Source organism: Pinus tabuliformis, chromosome 8 (assembly GCF_031772625.1).
Source record: "Pinus tabuliformis cultivar Carrire ecotype Pingquan chromosome 8, CPIR1, whole genome shotgun sequence".
Taxonomy (NCBI): Eukaryota; Viridiplantae; Streptophyta; class Pinopsida; order Pinales; family Pinaceae; genus Pinus; species Pinus tabuliformis.
In genome coordinates this window covers 1,217,855,856-1,217,870,186 of record NC_142294.1, presented here as the reverse complement: position 1 = coordinate 1,217,870,186, position 14,331 = coordinate 1,217,855,856, and positions in this window count along the sequence as shown.

Genomic DNA, 14,331 nt, shown 5'->3' with positions numbered 1-14,331 from the left:
CTACCCTATACTGCTGAAAATCATGTTGAATCAAATAATACAAAAATGCCAATGCACCCAGTGACGCAGATGACTACTAATTTGAAGCTTGCATACCATTTCTCCAAATAGAAAAATAAACTCAAAAAATGGAAACTCAAAATTCGAATTGGAGCCTTGTTCATAATCCATAACCAACATAGAATTCAGTTTGGCTAGAGATTCCAACAGGTTTTCCAAAGGATTCTCAAATTCATGGAGAATTTCTTTCTGTTGTACTATGCCTGAAAATAACTTCTAATATACTTCCTCAAAAATGTATTTATCCCTTTTTGAATTTTCTAGCGTTGTGCTTTTAGGGGATGTAAGATTATAAATTGTGTTTATCATCTGCAGGATGTAAACCAACTTGTTGTTCTTCAACATCTCCTTGAAACTCGATACAATTCTTTTGTATTGAAAAGGTGATTGGCGGAATTTGTTGACAATTATGTTCATCTTCATATGACTTTGTTTGAAAACTGGCCTATGCAAGTTCACTATATACATTGTCCACACATACAACTTCAGAAATCTGAACTTGATAATCTTCTCTTTGAAATAAAATTTCAGAAAGTGAAAATTCAGAAGAAAAAATTGAAAGACAATCCTCTTTCATATCATGATCAGATAAAATTTTGCAAGGTTGATGTAAAGTATTAAGTATTGGTTCCCATGATACTATATGATCTTCACTCTCATGGTTACTTAATAACTGTGATTTTTTAATAAAGGAGTCTCCAATGTAACACAAAACAGGGTCATCATCTATATAAGAAGGTGGTTGCCTCGTTATGCTCGTTTCAACTTGCTTTCCTGCTTCACCCGGGATCTTATAATTTTCTTTCAACTCTTCAAATGTAGCATAACATAGGGGTAAAGAGTGATGATCATCATGACTTTCTTTTAACACCTGAAATGTGGCATAACATAGGGGCAAAGAGTTACCATCAACATAATTTTCATTATTTTCTTGATGTTCAATGTCTAAAATATATGCATCCTCATCTATCTCAATATTTTCATCATGTTTTTCATCGTTATCATCAGTAACACACACATGGTGATTGTTTTCTTCAATTGGCTGAAATTTAACATCCTCTTGTTGATAACCTTCCACCGTTTGTTATTCTAAACTACTTTAAAATGAATGCACAAAACAATCAGTTTCTAACTTCTGGTGATGTGACCCAACAACCTCTCCTTCTTCTTCCATATCTGCTTGAAAAAGAGGCATATTCTGTTGTGCACTAACAAGAAGTTTATCTTGCAAAATAAATATCTACTTGAAAAAGAGGTATCTTTTGTTGTGCACTAACAACGTGTCTATCTTGCAAAATAAATGTATTCGTAAACCTTTCCATGGTTTTCATTAATGTTTCTAACTTAAGGTTTAATAAAGGAGGGAACTCCTCTTTAATTACTTTCCTTCTTTCAGGGTCCATTATGGATCTTTTAATCAATAGGTTCATCTCCACATCAATAACACTTTTTTGCATGTCCTCCAAAGTGGAAGGGTTTCTTTCTCTGAGATACTAGGAAATCTCAACATCAAAACCATCCAGATAATGAAGCATAGCCATTCCTAAGGGAGACTTTATATCAATAGGTATGGAATCATAAACACTATTGAATCTGGTTGAGAAATCTTGGATTGTCTCATTGGGATGCCTTTTCAGATTCCAATACTCATCCATAATCTAAAAAGGGTTCCTTTTAACCTCCCATCTATTAAGGAAAATACTTTGAAACTGTTAGAAATCAGGAATACTTCTAGCTATCAAACTTCTATACCATTTCCTATCTTTTCCTAAAAGGTTTTGAGCAAACAACCTCAATTTGACATCTTCATGATCGACTTCCTCCAAGTCAATGAAGTCAATGCTTTTGTCTACATGTTTCCTTGCTATGATATTACTTGTACCATCAAATTGAGGTAGCCTCTAATCATAGTTCTACAGTAGCTCATGCAAAGGGAATGACAAATTTACTGATGCACACCGAAAAGTGGTCATAATTGAGGCCTGAGATGAATTTGTACTAGTTGGACTATGTCTGCTATTTGGATCTTGTTTGAGACAACCAATATTAAGATGAGATGCATTTGCAACTTCAAGGGAAGGATATACATTCGTAGAAAGGGGCTCATGTGCAGATTCATCATCTTGATTTGGATTTAATAGACCAAAGAAAATCCTTAAGATACTTTCAGGAAAAGACAAAAGAAGATTGACAAAACATAATACTATATCCTGAAGTAAATTCAAGTCTAAATACCTGACTCTCGCATGTTGTCTTCCTATCTTTGTGTTGACAATGCATGTCCTACTTTGAATCTGATTTGAAGTTTCTTGGAACTTGGTCTGTGAAGCCATCAAATCTAGATTCTTTGACATTGGAGTCACCCTAAAAACTTTGAAGCTCTAGATTCTTCGAATGTGGAGTCGCTAAGTGAATGATACAACCTTCTTGTGTCTGATCATTGTCCACCATCAGTGATCAGACTTGGGACTTAATATGCTTTTCATAGGAATCTGAAATGTTTAGTCTCCAGTATGGTCGCCAAAATGTTAGCACTCTGTAATTTTCCGAGGTTGCAAAAGAAAATCACAAAGGTAACCACAAACCACTTTGGAAGCTGAAATCTAGCCCTACCAGCTTCAGAAAGGGCTCTCTCTGTTTGATTTAACTTTGTTGTATTAGATATTAGGCTAGTTATGAAGGTTCGAAGTTTGATTTATGAATTGGTATCACTGGAATAGCAAGGGAAGAGCCATTGGGCAATGGAGTCTACAAACTTAACAGGGATTTGTCTCAGATTTGCAAAGGAGTTTCACAGGGCAAGGTAGTTGAATTAACTGGATCCTTTATATTAAAATGAAATGGAGTGGAGGAAAAGATATAAGTTCAATTGAAGTTAAAGAGCAATTAAAAATTCTTTAACATGATATTAGAAGAAAACATTGAAATTATCTACAACGATAATCAGAGTGTATTTTTCAACAAATTTTGTTCATCAACTTTTTGTGAGAATTCAGTTTTAAGAAAACATAAACATGGAAGCAAAGGAATAACACATAGACAATGAGAGGAGTGCATCACCAAATACTCCAACACATGAATCCTGTGAAGAAATTCTTTTTTATTACTGATAAGTCCACTGAGGCTTGAAAAACATACAATTACTTTTTTGTGTACAAAAACCAACCCCTATTACTTCAAATCATGAAGTATTTATACAAATTTATTACAAAATATCTTGATTTAAAATATCAAGATTTGTTACGCATATATATATATATATATATATATATATATATATATATATATATAGATATAGATATATATGCAAATATCTTGAAACAGAATTCAAGAATTTATTACAAAGTATAAAAATAGACTAAACTGTTTAAAAAAATATCATTCGGTTGAGTGATGATGTTGTTTGTAGGCATTCTGGTAGTGACTAAGCCTTTAAATGAGCAATATTGTGATCCTACCGGCAGATGTGTCCCATTGTCCCACTATTCCACTGCGTTCTGTTTGATCATTGTAGTTGTTGAAAGTGAAATGGTGTTTATCTTGTTGTCCTTTGTCCATTTGCTGCAGTTTTTTCGGCTATTTCAATTTTAACCATTTTCCATTAAATTAAATTAATTCCATTGATAGACTATTGGGGAATTTCGGGAAATAATTTTTAATCAAAATTTATCAGCAGCAAAGGGGTGATTTGTTTGGAAATCTCATTACGATCCAATTTAACAATGAAAACCAGGGGGGCTGATTCTTTTCTAACTGTGAATGGATGCACGTGGAGGGGCCACGTGGCAGCTAGAGATTGGGGGGAATGAACATAATCGGGATAATGAGTGGATGTCCATGGTTGAGTTGGCGCATTGTGGATGGAGGCCAGGAACTGACATGAAGGTGGGGTCAGGATGATTGGTGGGAAGTGATAAGCGGAAGGGATGTGTGGCAGTAGGAGAGTGGCGGTTGAGCGGAAGTGGAGGGTGATGTAACTGGGAAGGCGGGTTGCGGCGGGAATGGGGAAAACCGCTTTCGGAGGGAGGTCAAAGTGGTATGCGGTATTAGAGGGGGAGTGTGTGAAATGATGCGGAGAGGACACGTAGCGGCGGGGAAACCTCTTTTCGGACCCCCTCGCCTCGTCGTTAAAGAGAAACATAGTGGGGGCGTCTGAAAAATCTTTAGAGTCGTTGGATGAAAAGCTGATCGTAATCGGGCGCAGGTAGGTGTGCGGCGTTTAACATGGGTAGACCCGACATACTTTTAATTACAATGTATAATGTATCGCATCCGGCGGGGGAAGACGAGAGTGGAACTATAGACTTGGACCCGAAATCCCTTTCAGATCCAATGCATAACTTATCACATCCGCCTGAATGAGCAAGAGTAATAGGAGCTGACTGCGGGATGGTGCGATATGCGATAACACGTGGCTGGTGTTTCAGGGCCGATTTTGTCAAGAAAATGCGATGTCATATAATAAACAATGGTTTACAGCTAGAGTTTGAATATTAACCAAGGTCAATGGAAACACAGCTAAAGTTAGTAAATGAAATGAAATGGAAATGCGACTAAGGTTTGAGAATTGAAATAAAACAAAGGGGAATGGGTTAACAGTGATAATATGGTTTAAGAATTAATTAATGGACTAAGGCTAGAGTTTATGGACTTTTAAATAAACAAAATGGATTTAAGGCTAGATTCATGAATGAATAGAGAATAAACAGTTCCCAAGCCTTTCTCTGCTTTTGAAGTGCAAGCTTCATTCTGGCCTATCTTTCAATCCAAGAGTCGAATTTGAGCGCAGGATATACCATTGGAAAGTTGCTTATGAGCACTTTCTGATGAAAGCATCTCATTCTGATCTGATCCAAACATTGTCATGCAAAAATCTCCTTAAATCCTAGTCGACTAATCCCGGTGATGATCGCGATAACACACAATCATGCGATGAACTTTACACAGCGCCCCACTGATGCACTCCAACACTCCAATAGTGTATTGTTGTAGTCGCATAGGGATCTTAATGATCCTAGTCTATGGCACGCTAAGGGTCAAACCCTCAACATGACACTCAAATTCGGCAAGAGTATCAATGATGTCGGGATCTTCCATCTCCCCCTCTACCCCTGCAACAACTCCAATCTATGCAAATTGTGGTTATCCTCATCATTGAAGATACGACGAGCCTACTGGTAGTACAGGTCCAATATCTGCATGTGAAACCAATAGTTAGTCTTTGATACATTAAAAACATAAAAAAAGGGTAAAATCCAAAAACCAAAAACATTCAAAATGACAGTGTTTTACTTGTATCACCCCATTGCTCACCTTCAAGTAAAATGAGCTTTGGGTCTCCTCGAAAATCAACTCTGGCATATGGATAGTCATCGATTATGATAAGTTGTACCCACATCCATAAAAAAAATAAGGGTAAAGCTCACCGCAGGTGCACCCCTATGACGAGACATGAGATCTACCCATTGCCCCATTAGTGGAACCCTAGGTCCCAAAAGCTTAAAAGAAATTCGTTGAGTACGCAGTAATGGTACCCTCCCCAGAGCAAAAGAAATCAGAAAGAGTCATACCCAAAGTTCTTCAAGCGCCAATCCTTTGCTTTGTTGAGTTGTTCCTTCAAGTTAAACAATACCCCTTCACTCTAGTTGAAGACAGTGTGTTCTATGCACTCCAATGCATATTGCATTTGGGACTTAGTAGCCAAGTGCAAAGCGGCACTGCGATCTAGCCGAGTGATAGTGAAGAGGATTGTCCTAAGGGGAAGTTGAATGACATCTATGATCTCTGTCTTCCCATCCTTTGTTGCTTGAGAACAAGGCCTACAATGGGTGGCGATGTAGTCCTTCATAGTTTCACCACCTCTTCTCATGCCAGATAGTGAGATAGGAGCTCCTCTCTGAGATAACCCTGTTAAGAAATAGATATCCTCTAAATCTATTGTGACAATATGTGCTCCGATCCTGAAAAACGGTCCCTAAATATCCCATGCTCTGACCAAATATTCCAGTAAATCAAGCTGAGCTCTCACACCTGGAATCTAGAAGAACTTAAGGAGTCTACAATTCCTTAAGACTCGTATTGTTGTTGGGTCATTTGCAGCATCCAAATCTTGAGATTCATGTTCTCTTTCTCTCCAACTTAAAACCATTTTTGCTCTGGTGAATAGCTACAAAATCACAAGAAAAACACTTAGAATCAGCCTTGTGCAAAACTTTGAGATAAATCTAGCTCAAAAACATAAACTTTTTTCTCAAACTGCGCCCATCGCACCTACCTTTCAATGGAAATAGTGACCCAACACACTTTTCCTTCATGGTAGGTGCACCAGTTCGCTCTTCCGAGTGTAGATCAAGCAGACCCAGCGCACCTTTCGATACAGAGAGGGTGTTATGGACCTAGGGCGAAATTTTAGACCCTAAATCACTGAGAACTTTCAAGAATTTGCATCAAATGAAAAATAAAAATCGTGAAAAAGGTGAGAAAAAATAAATCTTCTACCTGGAATTAATGACATTGGAAATGGTCCATCAAATTGGCTACAATCACATGCTAAAGTTTGGGGGTAAAATGCACTCAGAGCTCACTCGCAAGAGGTAAAAATAAAAATGGTAAAGAAATGTTTTTACTTTTCACTATTTATGGTCAATTAGTATTATTTTAATATATTTTTAACATTTTGACCTAATCTTTACCATATGTCATATATTTTTAATCCTTTTGTGGTGTTCTAAGCAGGTTAAGAGCTAATTAAATGATGTAATGCAAATTTTAAGTTGAATATAAGTCATTTTGATGAAAGAGCACATTTTTATCATTTTTTTGGTCTTTGTAAACCTACGAAAAAAGAACCCTCTGGAGTCCTTTTTCATCTCTTTTTAGACTCCCAAAATATAAAAAGATCGTCGAGCACTTGTCCTTTCGAACTCATTAAAGTAAATGAAAAGACGTCTGCCCAGTATAAGTTTAACCATTTTCTGGACTGGGATGACTATTTACGAAAAATGAATACTTTAGTCAAACATGACTAAAAGGTTCTCCTGAGTATGCTTTTTCGGACTCAAGAGACTAAATTTATGAAAAGGAACACTTGAAGTTTTCTTTTTCGCCTCTTTTTCAAACTCTCTAAACATTAAAAGGAAGTCGAGTTATACCTTTATTGGACTCATAAAACTATTAAACAACATTGGACTCGTCGAACATGACAAGGCCTAACCACTGCTTCTTAGGGTTCGTTAAAAATACTCAAAAGGATTCATTCAAAGGATGAACTTATATATCAAGCATATGTTATCCTCTTCAAGCTTGTCAAAAATAAAGAGGTACTGGCCAAAAATGGTTGGGAAATTGGGAAAACAGGGCATTTTTACCTATTAATGGCAGCAAATCGCTCATAAACATGACACTCTTTCACTTCATCTTTGTGACTGCTTTGAGTTGGGAAATATGCTTGTCTCACTACTGATCACACCTTCATTGTGGGTCTTTGAGTCAATGATGTCAACTCCATTCAGTCTCCCCGATATGTTCAAGAGAAAGTCCACCCTCAGTTGACATCCACTAAAATACCTTAAGCCTTATTTCATGTATGCTTCTCTTGAACCAGCTCTACATCACTATATTTTGTTTCAAAATATTGATATATGTTTCGTGTCGTTGATGAGGGATACATCAAGGCCCTCCTGCAACTAGTCACTTCCTGTCGATATCAGATCATTATCCAAGAAGTTGACTTAGAAACTCCTTTCGGTAACTTGGAGCTTACACACCTCAATGGCAAGTTTCCTCACTTTCGAGGACAGGTTCTCATCATTGGCCTTCAACCAAGAGATTTTGTGTGGTGTTCGACTTTAGCTCATTCATTCACACCACATAGATTATACTACATTTCCTTGAGGGCCATTATCATTATTGATGGTTCCTCTCGTATATGTTAACTACTTACATCATTGGCTAATAATCAGATGGTGTCTACCATGTTCGACTCTAGCTCATTTATTCACATGGCTAGACTTGTACTATCAATTGGCGAGGTAGAAGACCCTGGATCTAGTTCCATCCATCTTCGTTGTGATTTCAGGATTCATACAAGATTACAAAGTATGATGGTTATGATCATTCAGACAGTCATCCCAACATAGGTCCAGACTTTGTCATCAGTGGACAAGACTTCTTTGATCATTGTACATGTATATTGGCCTATATGTTGAGTTTGGGTATGCCTCCCTCAGGAATGATATCATGATGATAATATGTATTATAACAGACGATGATCTCAACCAATCTATTCTTGATCCGGACTTGTCACAAGGTAAAGTACTTCAATCCTCAGCCATCACTTATGACTTTGTACTTTAGGGGGAGATATGTTACAGGTAATTTTGTCACATCCAATCAAATGGCCTAAAAACCCTGATCAATCAACATCCTTAACATTTTGTAATTATCGCTTTGCAAATCCCTAACCATTGTTTATCCAGAAAGTTTGAGTTTCTGGGTCAATCAGCTCAAAAACTATGTTTTTGGCCCCAGCGCATCTTGCCCTTCAGTCAACCTGCAATGGTCGCATGTTGCATAATCGAGCACCTACATTGACCAATGCATGTTTCTCTCCTTTACAAGTGCGATGGTTCTAGAATTTTGGGAAAAATAAAAATATTTACGAAACTTCTTCTTCCATAAAATTCTAAGGTGGTTTTAACCATTTACCATTGATAGAGATCTCGAATTCCTACTCTAGAGGTCTTATTTCTTATCCTTAGAGCTTATCCTCCTTCATATGTGGATATCAAACCTAGATTGGTAAATCCTAAACTACCACTTTTACCCTATAAATTCACTACCTCCCATAGAGTTTGGGTTGGCTTTTGGAGACTCTTAGCTATGCCCTGATGTTGTTGCTTTTACCTATGGATACATTACCATCCTTGAGTTGTGATTGAAGGTTTGCCTTGTGGCTAAGGAATGACAAGTTTGGTGGGATATTTCCACATTGTCAAGAACTACAAAAATGGTTGTAATATTCTCGTACATTTCATTAATACAAGAAGCTTTGTTTTCCTATGCATTGTGTATATTTGATGCATATGTATTCAATGCCCACTTGATCATTGAAGAGAGATATTAGTTTATGTTATGGATATCTTATAGTTCTCTTGTTTGGTGTAATTGCCTTGCAAGTTCCATTTATAGTAATTGGAGTTGGACCTAAAATTAACCAGACAAGAGAAGAGAAAGGCTAGTGTTGGACTTCAGGTAGGCCCTTCCTCCATTTATTAATTTCTCTAAGGAAAACATTGTACTTTTTTGTTTATGTTGTTTCTAGATCAACCACTAGATCTAGGGGATTCACGTCTATCTGCATAAGAGAATTTACCATAAAACAATGGCCTTCACCCACTTATTCCTGCAATTTATAATTCTTTTAAGGCCAAATAGCATGGGTCAGCATAATACCATGATTCAATATTTAGCCTAAGTTTACAAAAATTAATTAAATCAATGTACCTTTTCCTACGTAAAACTTAAGAATAATTAAAATTATTGAAATAAGTAATTACTAAGTTGTCTTATGCATACCTAGACACACGACCTATGCAGAGACACTCGTCTGACCTACACTTTTTAACATCAAGGGGTATTATGTCTAACTCCACTTCATCAATAAACTCAGCACTTAAACAAATTTGACCTTACATGTTTCATGGCCTTGATTTTTGTTTCCTTGTTCACTTACCCAAATGTGTATGGGCTTAAATGAGCATGAACCTCCAATCCAAGCTTGTTGACTAAATCGAGTGTTATGACATTAACCTGCAAATTAGAATCAAATAGAGCATCTACCTTGGTCTTCTTGACTTGGATCTTGATATGGAAGAGTTTTGTCATCTCCTTCTCTTCCTTTTGATAAAAGCTACTCAAATTCACCTCCTTATGCACTGAAGTGCAAGAAATCTACTCATTTATATTTGAGCTACTCTCTACCCGATTGCTTAAATTTGTGGCTATAAGGTTCTTCTTCTCAACGTCCTTACTATGATTCCTTGGGTTCAACTCAAGATGTAGTTTCCAACACATTTTTTTCCTGTGACCATCGATATTGCAATAGTCATAGTGGTTACTCGGATCCTTACACTAATGTGCAATGGCTATTTTCTTCTTGTTTTTCTCTTTCCACTTCTTATTTCCTTAATTAGAAGTGCCTTAGTGCTCTTTCTATTTGGAGCCACTTGGATGTCCCTTTATGTGGCCTATAATATCCAGATATTGTGCTTGCACACATGCCTCATTAATGTTCTATAGGTTTGAAGGGCATCACTTACTTTCACAAGTTACTATGTAAACCCCCCAAATATCGGAGAAATACATCCAGGTAGCCATCTTTCTAAATTTGATGGTGTACTTTTGTGTTGATTTATGGTAGCATTGTATGTGCTCTAAACCCCAAAATTTGCAGGGAGGCTAGGACACATGTATTCCACAATACCCAAAAATCGTTTTGGGAAATTCCATCCAGAGACAGTTTTATTAAAATAATTAATTATTTTTAATGGGTGCTTAAGTCTAAACTTAGGAAATTAAAATAATTAAAGGGTATTAATCAAACTGAGGGTGAAACTTCTAGAAGGAGGAGATCGAGTCCAAATGATCTGAGCCATTGATTAGAATCTAATCTGAGCTATTGATTACTCAACTGGAGGATTATAAGAATGACTTCGATGGGCATTTGGAAAACACATCGAGTGAGAGATCATAGATCAAATTTCTTAAGAGAGCAGCGCAGCAGTTGTTGGAGAGAGATCGAAGTGACTTCTTGCAGTGAGGGGCAGGGATAGTTTCCGGAGGAAGGGTTCCTGATCCGGGAATACATTGCAGAGGAGGAAGTGCATAGGCCACGATGGGTAGGGTAGAGCCACGCAGAGGTAGTGCAGAGCCTAAGAGAAGATCCGAAATTTTCCGAAGAGTCGAGTTCTAGAGCCAAAAGCCGAGGTGGGAGACCGGGAGGGCAAAAGTCGAAGTTCCAGAAGCAAATCGATCAGCGAGAAGGAGTGACACGAGCCCCAGAAGCTGCGACGCAAAGCAGCGCAGTGATTGCGCAGAAACTACGCAGAGACAGCTAAGGGCTAGCCATTCAGTGGTTGGATCATTGTTGGATCGCCAGTGATAGTGTGAGGTATATCTCACTCATCTCTCTATCAGTCAGATTCTCTGTATCAAATAGCCAGTAAGGCAACCAAAGATTGTATTCATAAACTATTTCATAATAATACAAACCTTCAGTTGTTGCACCGATTTTCCCGCATTGGGTTTTTCCGGGGACATTTGTCCAAAAATAACGGTGTATGTGTTGTGTATTTCTTTCTTGCTCAGTTTCTTGTTTTCACATTTAATTTAATTGGTGAAGGCTGCAGTGTATTAGTTTCAGTGTTTGTTGTAGGATGCAGTAAATAATTTGTTCAGTGATTTAACAAATAGAATAAACTTAATTAGATGATGTAGTAGAAATTTGGGTCCTCCAAATTTTTACATGGTATCAGAGCACAAGTGAAACAAGAGAGCAAAGTCGAAGTGTTGCGTAGGCAGCAAATCAAATCCCTAGAGGGATTGCGCAGTCCAGGCTAGGAGGGAAAAAAATTTGTGGGAAAATCTCTCTCTGAGTGAGTCGACAGAGTGAAAGATTTCCAGATCGAAGTTTTCCAATGTCAGAGGGAGCAGCGAAGAAGCATCAGCGTAGAACGTTTTTCTGGTGAGATGCAGTTTTTGCAGCAATCGCTGGGGCAGAAAAGTGTCAGAAGGAAGGAGACATTGTTGACGGAATTTCTTCCTTCGAGAATTCCTAGCCAAGGAATTCGATTTCTCTATTGCTGAGCAGCAACAGAGAGGAGCAGATCTACTAACTCCAATAGGGAGTGCATAGGCTAGCCTAGTGCTGCGCAGAGGAGAGAGGAGGCAGTTTGACATTTCGTTGGCAGAGATGGCAGCTAGTGGGTTAAGAGATCAGGATCGGTTGGATGGTGCATCCAACTATGTGATCTGGAAGGCAAGGATCTCATGTCTTCTGGACGAGCATGATCTCAAAACCTATGTCGACAGTGTGGTAGTTGTACCTGCAGATCCATATCCGCTCAAGAAGTACAGGGCTGAGATGGCAAAGGCCAAGCGATTGATCCTCGACAGAGTGAGAGATCATATAGTGTGTCACATTGTCAGCAATGATACTGCACGGCAGATGTGGGAAGCATTGGCTATGTTGTACGAAGGATCTTTCGAGTAGCGGAAGATATACTTGGAGCAGAAGATGAGATCCACGCAGATGTAGAAGGGGGAACGCATTGATCCGTTCCTTACAAAGCATCAGGAAATCCGAGACTCTTTGGCAGTTATGGGGTCAACACGTCAGCCTACCAAGATGGGGAGGCTGGCCCTGAATTCAGTCTCAGAAGAATGGCAAGTGTTTGTCCGGGCAAAGAGAGATTGTCGGATCGGGAAGGAATGTGGGCCGCTCTTCAGCAAGAAGAGATGAGGAGAGACTTAGTCAAGTGCAAACTTGATAGCAGCAACGGCAGTAAGACGAAACCCAAGGTGGAGGATGAGAATGCAACCCTTGCATCAAGGGCGCAGCAAGAGCAGCGAAGAAAGAAGAAGGATGTCTTGAAGATCAAGTGCTTCTGATGTGGTGAACTTGGTCACTACGCTACGTAGTGTCCTCTCAAGAAGAAGGACAACGATGAGAAGCATGATCCGAAGGTTACATCTGCAAAGATCGAGGAGGAGTTTGCCATGGTTGCCCAGATACCTCCATGGGAGAGGTGGGGTGATCTAGTACTGCAATTTGAAAGAACTGCAGATGTGTAGGATCCTTGAGGAGTCCACCTCTTGGATCAAAACCTTGCTACGGGAGCCCAGATCAGAGGTATCATGATGGACCAATGTTAGTTGGTGCAGAGGAGTGTCAGAGTGACAGTTGCAGTAGCTAGGTGCACCAAAAACTGAGTAGCGCAGAGCAGAGTTGGCAGCAATGTGGTTGGCACAGTGCAGAGTCAGCCGCTGCACAGAGGCTTCAGAGGGTTAGTGCAGAGACTAGCAGCAGTTAGAACTCCGGCAACAGATGCATCATGTTGAACACTTGTTCAATAATTTTGGATGCTTTTCCATTGTTGATGCAATAGCAGCAATAGTTAGAGAAGGTTGCAGTGTTGGCAGTGGCAGGCCCAACAACATCACAGATGCAGAATTTACGAGTGTTGCAGTACAGATGCAATGTTTGCAGTCGCAGGGTCAGCAATAGTACAGATGCAACATTTGTACAATAGTTGGTGGGCAGTGATGTCAGACATCAACAGCATAGAGGGAGATGTTACAAAGAAGGGTGATGCTTCTGCAGGTTGCATTACTTGAGCACATTCCTCACTAAGAGGGAGTGTTGATTTTTGGTAGCATCGGATGTGCTCTAGGCCTCAAAATTTGCAATGAGGCTAAGACATATGTATTGTATTCCACAATACCCAGAAATCATTTTTGAAAATTCCACTTGGAGACAATTTTATTAAAATAATTATTTTTTTTTAATGGGTGCCTAAGTCTAAACTTAGGAAATTAAAATAATTAAAGGGTATTAATCAAATTGAGGGTGAAACTTCTAGAAGAAGACGAAGATCGAGTCCAAATGATCTGAGCCATTGATTAGAATCTAATCTAGGTCATTCATTAAGAATGACTTCGATGGGCATTTGGAAAACACATCGAGAGAGAGATCGAATTTCTCAAGAGAGCAGTGCAACAGTTGCCGGAGAGAGATCGAAGTGATTTCTTGCAATGAGGGGCAGGGATAGTTTTTGGAGGACGGGTTCCTGATCCGGGAATACATTGCAGATGAGGCAGAGAGAGAACCAAAAGAGGCAGCGTAGAGCCACGTAGAGACAACACAAAGCCTAAGAGGAGATCTGAAATTTGTTGGAGAGTCGAGTTCTAGAGCCAAAAGCTGAGGTGTGAGACCAGGAGGGCAAAAGCCGAAGTTCAAGAAGAAAATCGATCAACTAGAAGGAGTGACGCAGGCCCCAGACGCTGTGATGCATAGCAGCACAGTGATTGTGCAGAGACATCTAGGGGCTAGCCATTCAATGGTTGGATCAGTGTTGGATCACCAGTGATAATGTGAGGTATATCTCACTTATCTCTCTGTCAGTGATATTCTTTGTATCAGGTAACCAGTAAGGCATCCAAGATTGTATTCAAAAACTACTGCATAATAATACAAACCCTCAGTTGTTGCAT